This window comes from Oncorhynchus masou, unplaced genomic scaffold (genome assembly GCF_036934945.1).
Source record: "Oncorhynchus masou masou isolate Uvic2021 unplaced genomic scaffold, UVic_Omas_1.1 unplaced_scaffold_812, whole genome shotgun sequence".
Lineage (NCBI taxonomy): Eukaryota > Metazoa > Chordata > Actinopteri > Salmoniformes > Salmonidae > Oncorhynchus > Oncorhynchus masou.
In genome coordinates this window covers 220,498-234,343 of record NW_027014594.1, presented here as the reverse complement: position 1 = coordinate 234,343, position 13,846 = coordinate 220,498, and the positions used below count along the sequence as shown (strand labels likewise).

Here is a 13,846-nt window from a genome sequence, read left to right as displayed (position 1 = left end):
ATCAGTCTCCACTCTACAGTCAATGGATCAGCCTCCACTCTACAGTCAATGGATCAGTCTCCACTCTACAGTCAATGGATCAGTCTCCACTCTACAGTCAATGGATCAGTCTCCACTCTACAGTCAATGGATCAGTCTCCACTCTACAGTCAATGGATCAGTCTCCACGCTACAGTCAATGGATCAGTCTCCACTCTACAGTCAATGGATCAGTCTCCACTCTACAGTCAATGGATCAGTCTCCACTCTACAGTCAATGGATCAGTCTCCACTCTACAGTCAATGGATCAGTCTCCACTCTACAGTCAATGGATCAGTCTCCACTCTACAGTCAATGGATCAGTCTCCACTCTACAGTCAATGGATCAGTCTCCACGCTACAGTCAATGGATCAGTCTCCACTCTACAGTCAATGGATCAGTCTCCACTCTACAGTCAATGGATCAGTCTCCACTCTACAGTCAATGGATCAGCCTCCACTCTACAATCAATGGACGTTCCAAAATGTCTGACCTGCTGTTAGCTGCCACTGAACCAGAACTGAACTGTTTCTGGGCCTGCTGCTACAAAACAGAGCCTGAGAGGGGCCACACACAGATACAGGGAAACAGATTCACAAAGCAAATGTGCATTGGCCCAATGTGGGCAGCTTACATCATGCCAATTGTGGACGTTTGCTGGGAAAAGAAGGGCTTATTTCAAGCAAAGTGAGGGCTGCCTTCACCAGATATGGGCTGCCCACACTGGCCCACACTGGCTCAGATTCAGATTCACATCAACTTTATTATCCCACCAGGGGCAAATTCATTTGGTCATGTGTTTAAAAAAAACAGTACATTAAACATGAAAACACAGAAACGACACCAAATAATTCATTCAAAGTGCTATAGCTACACATTTAAAGTGAAAGTGCAATATGGCTGTTGGAATAAAGAGTCTCCACATCTATCGGTTTTCATTTTCTTTTGAAGAAGTCTCTTTTCCCTTGTCGGGCTGCTGCTGTGACTGAGTTTTGAGTGAAGGGGAAGGGTACTGTCCTGTAAAATGCTTTCACGTTTTAGGAGGGTGAGTTTTGAGTGAAGGGGAAGGGTACTGTCATGTAAAATGCTTTCACGTTTTAGGAGGGTGAGTTTTGAGTGAAGGGGAAGGGTAAAATGCTTTCACGTTTTAGGAGGGTGAGTTTTGAGTGAAGGGGAAGGGTAAAATGCTTTCACGTTTTAGGAGGGTGAGTTTTGAGTGAACTGGTAAAATGGTTTTAAGGGTACTGCCCTGTAAAATGCTTTCACGTTTTAGGAGGGTGAGTTTTGAGTGAAGGGGAAGGGTAAAATGCTTTCACGTTTTAGGAGGGTGAGTTTTGAGTGAAGGGGAAGGGTACTGCCCTGTAAAATGCAGGACAGATTTATAGAACATTTGTAAGATATGGCGGTCGACTGCAGGACAGATTTATAGAACATCGACATTCAAATGGTTCAGTTTGCGTTAAAAAAACCTTCTCTGTTGCAATTTCTTTATCTTTGCAAAGGCACAGTCATTGAATTTCAGTTTGTCTATTTCGATTCCAAGGTACTTCTATGTGGTCACTCTATCCACTGATTCCCCGTTAATCTTTGTCGGGGGTAGTGGAGCTTTGTTCCTTCTGAAATCAATTTCCAGCTCTTTTGTTTTCTTAACATTTATTTCAAGAAAGTTATCTGCACACCACTGGATGAATTTAGCCATTTCTCTGACAAAACCTTGACGAGAGGCTTTGTCTGGGTGGAGGAAACCCACAACAGCAATATTATCTGCATATTTAAAAAACATGTGGGCTGCGTCAGAGGCTTGACTATCGTTTGTGTACAGCGTGTACCGTATCGGTTAAAGTACGCAACCTTGAGGGGCTCCCGTATTCACCGTTCTAGATGAAGTTTAACTCCGCCATCTCTACACTTGTTGAGTACGGTTCACAAGGAAACTATTAATCCACTTGATCAGTAGAGAGTTGACCAATGCCTTGGGGTCCAATGTGGAGGCGATGAGCAACCGGCATCTGCCCACTGTGGGAAGCTTACGTGAGGCCAATATTTTAGCCCACATTGGGCCAATATGAACATGTTTGCTGGGTGACATACAGCCAAACCGAGATGGTCAGAGCCACACCCTCAGTGCATAGGGCTCTGGTCAAGATTAATACACTGTCAAATCAAATCAAATTTGAATACAACAGGTATTTGAATAGAACCTTACTGTGAAATGCTTACTTAAAAAAAGCCCTTAACCAACAATGCAGTTAAAAAAATTTTTTAACTAATAAACTAAAGTAAAACATAAAAGCAACAATAAAATAACAATAATGAGGCTATCTACAGGGGGTACTGGTACTGAGTTAATGTGCGGGGGTGCAGGTTAGTTGAGGTAATTGAGGTAATATGTACATGGATGTAGGGGTAAAGTTACTATGCATAGATAATAGATAATAAACAGAGAGTAGCAGCAGTATAAAGAAAACATGGGGGTCAATGCAAATAGTCCAGGTAGTCATTTGATTAGCTGTTAAGAAGCCTTGTGGACCTAGACTTGGCGCTCCAGTACTACTTTCCCTGCGGTAGCAGAGAGAACAGTCTATGACTAAGGTGGCTTGAATCTTTGGCAATTTCTAGGGTCTTCCTCTGACACGGTGATGCAACCAGTCAGGATGCTCTCATTGGTGCAGCTGTAGAACTTTTTGAGGATCTGAGGACCCATGCCAAATCTTTTCAATAGGATGCCATTTGGGACGGGCTCCTTGACTTCCTCTCAATGGAGTTATAGCTGTGTTTTTCCTAGTTATAGGCAATAACTGATCAGTGTCTCAAATGGCAGCCTATTTACCATGTAGTGCACTACTTTTGACCAGGGCCCTTGTCAAAAGTAGTCAAAAGTAGTGCACTACATGGTAAATAGTGTACCATTTGGGATGCATCTGCGGCCCTACACATGGGACATTAATAATATTGGGGATGCTTCTTGGCTAGGGCTAGGGCTGGAGCTGGAACTGGGGCTGCTGCACAGACCATCAAAGAACATCATTAAAAAAGGCATGAATGGATGAAAGAGAATGAATGGCCCTAAACTGTTATTTCACACAAAGCCCTCTACTGTAACTTCTGCCAAGGAAACAGACACACAGACATCACATTAGCCCAGGGTTCAACAACATGTTGGCCCGTGACCACATTTTGATATCCATATGTAATCAACGGCCAATGTTAACTTTCTTAATTGGAGCTATGACAGTCTATTACAAATCAGTCTGGAAGTACTACTGACAGTATTTCTATCTGAAGGAAGTCTGGTTTGAAGTGACTGAAATGCATCAGAAAGGTATTGGGAAGTTCAGAAGATTATCAGCCAATGATTTTGTATATTCTGTGTAGAAAAGAACATCCTCATAGATGCTGGTCTTTCCCCCTGTCTGATTTAGTGCCTGGTCTTGTCCACTCTGTTCTAATCAGCCCTGCGCAGCTTGTGGTCATTGTAAAGGGAAACAGAGGACCCCTACAGTCACTTCAGAAAGTATTCACACCCCTTGACTTTTTCCACATTTTGTTGTGTTACGGCCTAAATGTAAAATGGATGACATGTTTATTTTGTGTCACTGGTCTCCACAGAAATACCCCATAATCACAAAGCATAATTATGTTTTCAGGGACTTCACCATGAGGCCAATGGTGATTTTAAAACAGTTACAGAGTTGAATGGCTGTGATAGGAGATAACGGAGGCTGGATCAACAACATTGTAGTTATTCCACAATACGAACAGAAATGACAGAGTGAAAAGAAAGAAGCCTGTACAGAATAAAACACATTCCAAAACATGAAACTCTTTGAAATTAACTTTTTGTCCAGAATACAAAGTGTTATCTTTTGGGCCAATCCAACACAACACATCACTGAATACAACTCTTCATATTTTCAAACATGGTGGTGGCTGCATCATGTTATGGGTATGCTTATCATCAGCAAGGACTAAAAATTGGGTTCAGTCTTGCTTTCCACCAGACACTGGAAAGCAAATTCACCTTTCAGCAGGACAATTACCTAAAACAAAAGGCTAAATCTACACTGGAGTTGCTTACCAAGCTGATATTGAATGTTCTAGCCTAGTTACAGTGTTGACTTAAATCGAGTTGAAAATATATGGCAAGACTTGAAAATGTCTGTTTAGCAATGATCAACAACCAACTTGACAGAGCTTGAAGATTTTTTGAAAGAATAATGGGAAAATATTGTACAATCCAGGTGTGCATAGCTTTTTGAGACTTACCCAGAAAGACTCACAACCGGATCTAGCGGCTACCGGAGGTTACTGACAGAGGTCAAATCAGGAGATCCCACATGGGTCGTGACCTCTAGTTTGGTAAACGCTGCATTAGTCTAAAAAACTGTGTTAAAAAGTCACACAGATCTGACGAGTCCCCCTAGGAGTATGGGGTGTGTGTCTCGCGAGACAGGTGTGAAAGATACTGTGTGAGTGATGAATCATGCATGAAACTATGCCAAGGTACAAGGTTAGGCAGCCTATACCCTATTTGGTGCACTACTTTTGTCCAGGGCCCATAGGGAATAGGGTGTCATTTGGGACAAGCTTTAGAGTCTGTGGTCTGTGGGATAATACTTAAAGGAAGATGATCTAGTTGGCTCAGAATTGCATAAGAGGCATTTGAAGAAGAGAAAAGTTTGGAAGAAAGGCTCTTCTATTTAGGGATGCACGATATATCGGTGAACATATCGAAATCGGACGATATTAGCTAAAAATGCCCACATCGGTATCGGCCGATGTCTATAGTTTAACGCCGATGTGCAAAACAGATGTCAAAGCTGATGCGCATACCTATATAACGGAGGTACATGACGTAATGGCGTCATGTAAAATCTGGCCCTACACATGCAACACAGCATTCCTAAGTTAGCCCACAATGTCTGCCGTGTGGAACAAGCAGTCAACAAGTCAAGCAGTCATTTGAAAGAGTAAGAACATTTCAGCGAGACAAATCAAAGGCGAAATCGATTAAAGCCAAGATAATGGAATTCATTGCCCTTGACAATCAACCGTTCTCTGTCATCGGTGATGTTTGCTTTCGCCGACTGGTTGAGCACCGGTACACACTACCAAGTGCGTTATTTTTCAGATGTTGCCCTGCCGGAGTTACACAGTAATAGCGTCACTGCTATTAGCTTCACAACATACATACTATGGAACGCCGTTTGGGTCTTTGCGTGTTTAACCTGTTGAGTGTAGGGGGCAGTATTTTGATGTTTGGATGAAAAGCGTACCCAAATGAAACTGCCTATTTCTCAGGCCCAGAATATGCATATATTGTCAGATTCGGATAAAAAAACTCTAAAGTTTCCAAAACTGTCAAAATATTGTCTGTGAGTATAACAGAACTGATATTGCAGGCGAAAACCCGAGGAAAATCCAACCCGGAGGTGCTGTTTTTCCTGAAAGCTCTCTGTTCCATTGCCTGCCTTCGCTCCATTTAAAGGGATATCAACCCGATTCCTTTTCCTATGGCTTCCACATGTTGTGAACAGTCTTTAGACATATTTTCAGGCTTTTATTTTGAAAAATGAGCGAGAAAGTTCACATCGCGTCATTGGATGGCTGGGTGCCAGCAGCGTTTTGCATGCGCAACAGTGTGGAGCAGACATTTTCTCTCTCTCTCCTATTGAAAAAGCTACAGTCCGGTTGAAATATTATTGATTATATATTGTAAAAACAACCTGAGGATTGATTATAAAAAACGTTTGACATGTTTCTACGAACTTTACGGATACTATTTGGAATTTTCGTCTACCCCATCGTGACCTGCTCGAGCCTGTGGATTTCTGAACATAACGCGCCAACCAAATGGAGGTATTTTGGATATCAAAATAATCTTTATGGAACAAAAGGAACATTTATTGTGTAACTGGGAGTCTCGTGAGTGCAAACATCCGAAGATCAAAGGTAAGCGATACATTTTATTGCTTTTCTGACTTTCGTGACCAATCTACTTGGCTGCTAGCTGTTTGTAATGTTAGTCTGCTGAAAGAGATGTCCTTATATAAACGCTTGGTATGCTTTCGCCGAAAAGCTTTTTTGAAATCTGACATGCCAGGTGGATTAACAACAAGCTAAACTGTGTTTTGCTATATTGCACTTGTGATTTCATGAATGAAAATTTAAATATTTTTAATATTAGAATTTGGCGCTCTGCAATTCAGCGGATGTTGACGAAAATGATCCCGCTAATGGGATGCGTGCATCAAGAAGTTAAAAAGATACAGAAGCACTGTCAAAGCTGTACAAAAAAAGTCTGCATACAAGCAAACACTGGCCACGAACTATATGTTTTTAATACCGCGTTGGTAAAAAAGCAGAATTTGTTTGACCGCATCTTCTGGGGTAGCTATCTTTAACTTGGTACCTAGCTAGCACCAATACAACCAGCCTAAAAACAATGCCCAGTAGAAACTGCAGTCATTTTCATTATTCTTAGCAATGATTTAGGAATCCTTGTGAGTAAGTATTAGCTAAATTGGAACTTATTGTTTGTCTATTGAAATTGAACTTCAGTTCATGAAAATAAATAGCTAGTACACTACTTAACCCTGTTGCCCAATGCTAACGTTATAAGCAGCCAGCAAGCTTCATCTGGCTAGTGATGCTCAACCAGACCGGGTGATGTGTTGTGAAGCTAGCCACAATACGGATTAGGCACAATAGTGGAATTTGCGGTTTGCCTTCAAAATAAGAGTTTGTCATTGACAGTGATGCATATGAATACAAATAGTAGAATTATGCCATACTTTTATTTTGAAGGCTAAATGCAAAGTCCACTGTTGTGGCTAATCCTTGTGGCTAGCTTCATATAGATGAAGCTGCCCACCATTAATCAAATAAGAACTGTCTTATAAATGAGGGTTATTTTAGATGATGACACCTAGCTATATAGTTAGCTATCTAAAAAATATTGTCATTTTGCTATGTTTTTGGGGAAAACCATTGTTTGCATCCATGAGCTAGCTAGCTTTTTTTTAATGGTGCGCCAGACAACTTTACCAGCATCATAGCATACGTATCGATGAATCGTTGTGAAATATGAAATACGAGTGATAGTGTTTAAGAACTACGTAAAACAATTATGAGCGTGTTAAATTGTGACGTGCAGTCATATTAAGGTCCTGATTGGTCAACAAGCTTAATTGACACTTCAAATAGCGTTATTTGACACGTCAAATAGTGTTAAATAGTATATTTTGTTGACATGCAAGGACCAAAACGGCATTCCATAGCAAAGACACAAATGACGTTCCATAGAAATCCTGGTTGAGAATAAAACGACTGAACAAATGAACAACAAAACAGCACAGCAAATAAGTGAAAGAAATAGGTTTTGATTATGTTTTACTGGTAATGGGGACATACGTAAATGCCAACAAAATAACTTTTTGGTCAGTGTGGTGTTTGTCTGTAACCTTTATTTAACTAGGCAAGTCAGATAAGAACAAATTCTTATTCACAATGACGGCCTTCCCGGCCAAACCCTGACGACGCTGGGTCAATTGTGAGCACAATCACGGCCGGATGTGATACAGCCTGGATTTGAACCAGGGAATGTAGTGACTTCTCTCGCACTGAGATGAAGTGCCTTACACCGCTGCGTCTATGTGTGTGGGTTAACTATTTAACTCTATAAGAATACTTAAAAGGCTGCAAAAATGTTAAATATCGGTATCAGGTTTTTTTGGCAAGGAAAATATCGGTATCGGCCAAAAATGTCATATCGGTGCATCACTACTTGGGTTCCGTGACTATTAAATACAGAGTTGGAGGCTATCTGTTGCCTAGGTTACCCCCTCAGATGGGTGACAGGGGAGAAAAGTTGAATAACACCCATACAGACTAGAACAGAACCCACGTCATCAACTACTGATGAAGGAGAGCCTGACAAAGCAAGAGAAAGAGAGGCAGAGAGATAAATAGAAGTGAGAGGTGAGAAATAGAGAAGAGAGGGATGGTGATGAAAATGATTTAAAAGCCACTCCTTTCATTTCAACTCTTCTCCTCTGAGTGCAGAGAGAGACAGTCTGTCAGAGGCTAGATCATCTGTCAACAGCTCATCTGTAGGGCACAGAACATTCTCTCCCAAACACGGAGAGAGTAAGTGAATGAGTGACTGCCTGTGTGTGTTTGAGAGAGAGAGAGCGAGAAGGGAGTCATATAGTGCTGAGTGATTCGTGCTTTTTAAGGTCGGTTTTCAGTTTTGATTAGTTGGGTTGAATGCTGTAACAGAATAAACCAATGAAGTCCCATGATGGTAGTTACTGCCCATTGCTGCTTATCACGAATAAACCATCAGTTATGTAATGGTGAGTCGGGAGCAGGTGAAACGGTTTAATAAAACAACAAAACGACACTAACATAAAGCAGAATGCCAATACACAAGAACAATACCAACTGGTGAGTGAACATGGGAGAGTGACATATAAAGGGGAGGGAATGATGAAGGTAATGGAGTCCAGGTGTGAATCATAATGTGAATCATAATGATTCACAGGTGCGCGTAATGATGAGTGCCAGGTGTACATAATGATGAATCCCAGGACCGGTGGTTAGAACTCTGGCGACCTCCTACGCCAGAGGGGAGAAGCAGGTGCAGATGTGACAGTCACATTACTACAATATTTCAGTTGTTGTGTATATTGAATTGGTTTTATTTGATGACTTTATTATTTCATTACAAGTCCTCATCTCTACAACTGCTGCCTTTGCTGTCTGACAAAATCGCTATTTTAGTAGTTCTTTAAAGTAAATAAGGCATACTTTATGAATATTTTTTTGCTGAATACCAACTATCAATCACTTAGCTCATGTATTTTCAGGTAGATACCTCGCAAAGCAACAGTTGCTCTCTATATCACTTCACGATCATGCATTTTCCTGTCTCTTCCGTAGCGGGCATAAAACAAACACAGACCGGACAAGTAGATGCGCAATGGATTATTGTCATTGTAGTTAATTACCACATTTTATGCGCTAAACTATGTGGAATATTGGCCTGTTGGAAACTACGACTCCCTTCTACATCACACAGTTCAGGCTGGATCTGATTTACCTCTAGAGAAACGGTGCAATGTGCACATTGAGCTCACAGAAGAAGAAAAAACGAACTAAATGTAATTAAAATAACTGAACCGAGGTCGGTCAAATAGTTGTTTAATAAACAAAAAAATAACCAAAATATCTAGAATCACAGCACATACAAAGAGAGGAGAGAAAAGAGGGAAAACAAGTTCTAGACTCCAGATTCGTTGACCTCACAGCAGAACACCTCAGAGCTAGATTTAAACCTAAAAACACTGACCCAAAAGTTAAAGTGTTTCAGGAAGAGTGTCTTAACCAACAGGAACATCCAAAACACATTCATCATCATCATCATCATCATCACATCCCTACATGAATAGAGAATCAAGTATTGAGTATAGTGTCACCCCCGATATACACACACACTTCATATACAGTAGTTACAGCCAGACAGGTCGTGTCTTTAGCGTAAGTTTTTAAAATTGTTTTCTGATGAAATTCTGCAGTCTAACCAATAATGCACTGAAATATTGGAAAGGCTGCTTCATTTCTCTCACACACAACAATCAGACTTCACAACATGGTTGGAGACATTTGTTCAATCAGAAGCGTTATTCACGGTCCCAGTGGCTCTACTGTCTATGTGTAAACAGTGTGACTGATCATGGTCTGCTGTCTCCAAGCTGCAGCAGGGAGACCCTCTCCAGGTTTCAGTCTGCAGTAGGCAATACAGTCAGTCTATCCCCCTCCCTCCTCCTCTCCAGGTTTCAGTCTGCAGTCCAGTTTCAGTCTGCAGTAGGCAATACAGTCAGTCTATCCTCCTCCCTCCTCCTCTCCAGGTTTCAGTCTGCAGTAGACAACACAGTCAGTCCCTCCTCCCTCCTCTCTCCAGGTTTCAGTCTGCAGTAGGCAATACAGTCAGTCTATCCTCCTCCCTCCTCCTCTCCAGGTTTCAGTCTGCAGTAGACAACACAGTCAGTCTATCCTCCTCCCTCCTCCTCTCCAGGTTTCAGTCTGCAGTAGACAACACAGTCAGTCTATCCTCCTCCCTCCTCCTCTCCAGGTTTCAGTCTGCAGTAGACAACACAGTCAGTCTATCCTCCTCCCTCCTCCTCTCCAGGTTTCAGACTGCAGTAGACAACACAGTCAGTCTATCCTCCTCCTCCTCCTCTCCAGGTTTCAGTCTGCTCCAGGTTTCAGACTGCAGTCGACAGACACAGTCAGTCTATCCTCCTCCCTCCTCCTCTCCAGGTTTCAGTCTGCAGTCAGACTCCAGGTTTCAGTCTGAGAACAGTCAGTCTACCAGGTTTCAGTCTGCAGGACAACACAGTCAGTCTATCCTCCTCCCTCCTCCTCTCCAGGTTTCAGACAGGGCAACACAGTCAGTCTATCCTCCCTCTCTCCTCACCACATGGGAGCCTGCCAGACACTGCACTGCACTGCACAATATACTGTCAAAACAAAGAGACTAGGAGGGCTAGCTAGCTAAGTAATATGAGACTAGGAGGGCTAGCTAGCTAAGTAATATGAGACTAGGTGGGCTGGCTAGCTAAGTAATAAGAGACTAGGAGGGCTAGCTAGCTAAGTAATAAGAGACTAGGAGGGCTGGCTTGCTAAGTGATGTGAGACTAGGAGGGCATTCGATATCATTTGGCAGCATCTCCAATATACATGTCATGGTAAAGCCTAAGTGATCCGATTAGCATTTTAACTTTACACTCTCTCTCTCTGCAGCATTTTGTCTCCCTCTAGATTCAGCCCTACCAGACTAGCAACACTCTGTTTCACACTATGCTCCATGGTCTCCTTGACAACAGAAACCTGATGGGGCTAGCACTGCAGCTAGGACAGGGGCACCATCCCCCACACACGTGCACATACACAGGTACGCACAGAGACACACACACACACACGTGCATATACGCAGATACGCACACGTGTACCGTGCACACACACAGAGGCATATGCACAAACACACATCTCTGAACTGTAAATTATCACACATAAAAACCCAGCATAGGTAGGCCAACCATAATAATCTGGAAAATGAATTTAAAAAATGGATTTACAATCCTTGTGACACATGCTGTGTGCTGCACGCTCCCTGGCCTGGGTAATCCTCTATAATATCACAACACAGAAGGATGGAGGATGCACAGGATTAGTTACAGCTACAGCCGTTGTAGAGTAAAAACCTATGGTGATTTCTGGACCGGAACAAGGCCTTCTTTTAAAGCCATTGTGTAATTGAACTCGGAGTTCCAGCGACCACTCTATTCCAACACAGTGACTATAATTAACTAACTAACTAACTAACACTAAGGACTGGCTTCTCGGACACAGATTAAGCCTGACCATGCTTTTTAGTCCAGGACGAGGTTTAAGGAATGTTTCCCAAACTCAGTCCTCGGGATCCCAAGGGCTTCATGTTTTGTTTTTTGCCCTTACACTACACAGCTGATTCAAATGATCAAAGCTAGATGATTAGTTGATTATTTAAATCAGCTGTGTAGTGTTAGGGTAAAAACCAAAGCATGCATTGAAGAAGTGTTTACTTACTGTGCTTGAGTCATGTGTTGGTTGTTCCATGTATTCAATGTGTTTATTGTAAGCTGCAGCAGAAGAGTCGTCTCAGATAAATGACTAGAAGGTAAATATAAAGGCAACTGAGCATTTTAGAAGTCTGAGGGGTTTAGACCCCACTGAGGAACTGAACACTGCATCGCCTTAACAATGCAACTGGGTCAGAGGAATCATCAGATAGTGGTGTGTGAACCAACACACAGTAAAGTATCATCAGATGACTCACATACATTCACACTGGGATAATCTCCCCTTACGGACGCGAACGTACACACACACACACACTGTATTAACGGGAGTAGACTGCAAAACCAACCCTAGGCTCACTTCTCAGCCCTCACCTACCTCATCCCCTTTCTGTATCTGATCCGGTCACACAATCACTCCTTCTGTTGTTGACCTGGAGTCACCATGAGCTATTGGGTTGACCATCATTCAGTGTACCAGACAACTCTGTGGTCTGTTCATTTCTCTGAGAGCCCATTGTTTTCAAACACATCAGATGACACCTCAGGCCTCTCTGTGGACAGTTCTGTAATGGGCTAAAACTTAGCATACCAACAGTTGAAAAACAGTCATAAAGAAATCATCTGATTGAGATTCAGGGTATTCTAACCAAATCCAATACCACTTAGCCCTACACATCTACTACAAAGAAAGTCATGGGAATAAAGTCAATCGAACGTGACACAAATGTAGTGAACGGAGACAGTGCAACACCACAATCAAAGTTCCCTCTAGGAAAAATAAAGATAGTCTATTCTATAGAAAAAAAAGCTCCCTTAAAGGCAAATGTAAAAAATAAATACAAATAAAAGTTAGAGGGAGATAAGTGTTTACTAATTGGTTTATTTTCCTCTGTCTTTATTACTACAAAACATAGAAACACATCATTTTCACATACAGTATGTTGATGTCGGGAGTGGTGCTGGAGATGAAGAATATGAAGTAGAATTATGTTACATTTCTCGTTAACATAGCCTATAATTCAGCCATTGCTGAATCCTCAACATGGCGTGTGTGAAATAACTAACTAACTATCATGACTTATCAAAGAGTTGACAGGACCCTGTACTTTCAAGGGCTGAGGGCTCCAGAGGTTGAATATACACACCAGCTGGGCTGATCTATAAAGGCCCTCGCTACGGAGGTGCCAGCCAGAGCTAATACATTCAGAGAGATTCCTCCTTTATTTCCTCTTCTATCCCCTCTTTTCTCTAACCTCTGAGAAATTCACACCATTCTGTAGTTCTATTCCGTAATCTGTCAGTCCAGGCACCAGACAGTAACAGGTCGTTCTCGGTTTGTCCCACAGACACTTGTGGATAGACAACGTCCATACAACACAGCCTGTGTGTCTGTGGATGGGGCACAGACTGTCCCTGTCTCTGTGCCCCTAATGCTCCCAGGCCCTCAGCTAATGTAACTCACCATTGTGTGGAGAGTTGAAAGATCAATTAGACAAATGTAGTATTATCATGAAACTGACAGCTAGGATGCCCCGAGGCTATTTATTTACAAATATACTGAGGATATGACAAGAAAACATGGCCATAACAGTCTCCTTTCTCATGTATTCTGATGTAAAAGACTATCGACTAATGAAAATAGATCCACCTCAGTGAAATGAAACAACAATAAAAGCTTCTACTCAGCTCAATTCCAATGCCTTCCAGTTCATTTGTGTATTACATGTCAATACGTTGATAGCAAATCCTTGCTTTTCTGCAGAGTGCAATTCAACAGAAATTATTCACACATAAGCAACACATTACTGACATACATTCACAATGACACTATAGACAAAAAAACTAAATAGATAGTCACAAACAACAAATATTATTGTTGGTAAAAATGTATTTTCAAATAACAAAGATGCAGTAAAAATTTCAAGGGAGCTTTAGGTCGCAAATAAGGGGAGATTTAGGGAAATTCACAAACCTTCTCCAGCTTTTCAAAGTGCTCCCGCAGGAATTTCATAGGACGCTCAGGCTTGGCGATGCACAGGTTGACAATGCACTCTTTGAGGATCTGCTGGATGTTGTGCTTCTGCACGAACACTTCACAGCCCTTCAGACTCTCGTCTTCTTCCAGATTAGGGGAGGAGGAGGTGGCCATGTTATTTTACTGGTTTATCTGCAGAGAGGGGGAGAGGAGGGGTGGTTGAGGAG

At 42.0% G+C, this 13,846-nt stretch overlaps 1 pseudogene; it reads right to left on the bottom strand.

Moving 5' to 3' along the window:
• LOC135537546 (cAMP-dependent protein kinase type I-beta regulatory subunit-like) overlaps positions 1-13,846 on the bottom strand; it is a 64,050-nt pseudogene that overhangs the window by 48,568 nt on the left and 1,636 nt on the right.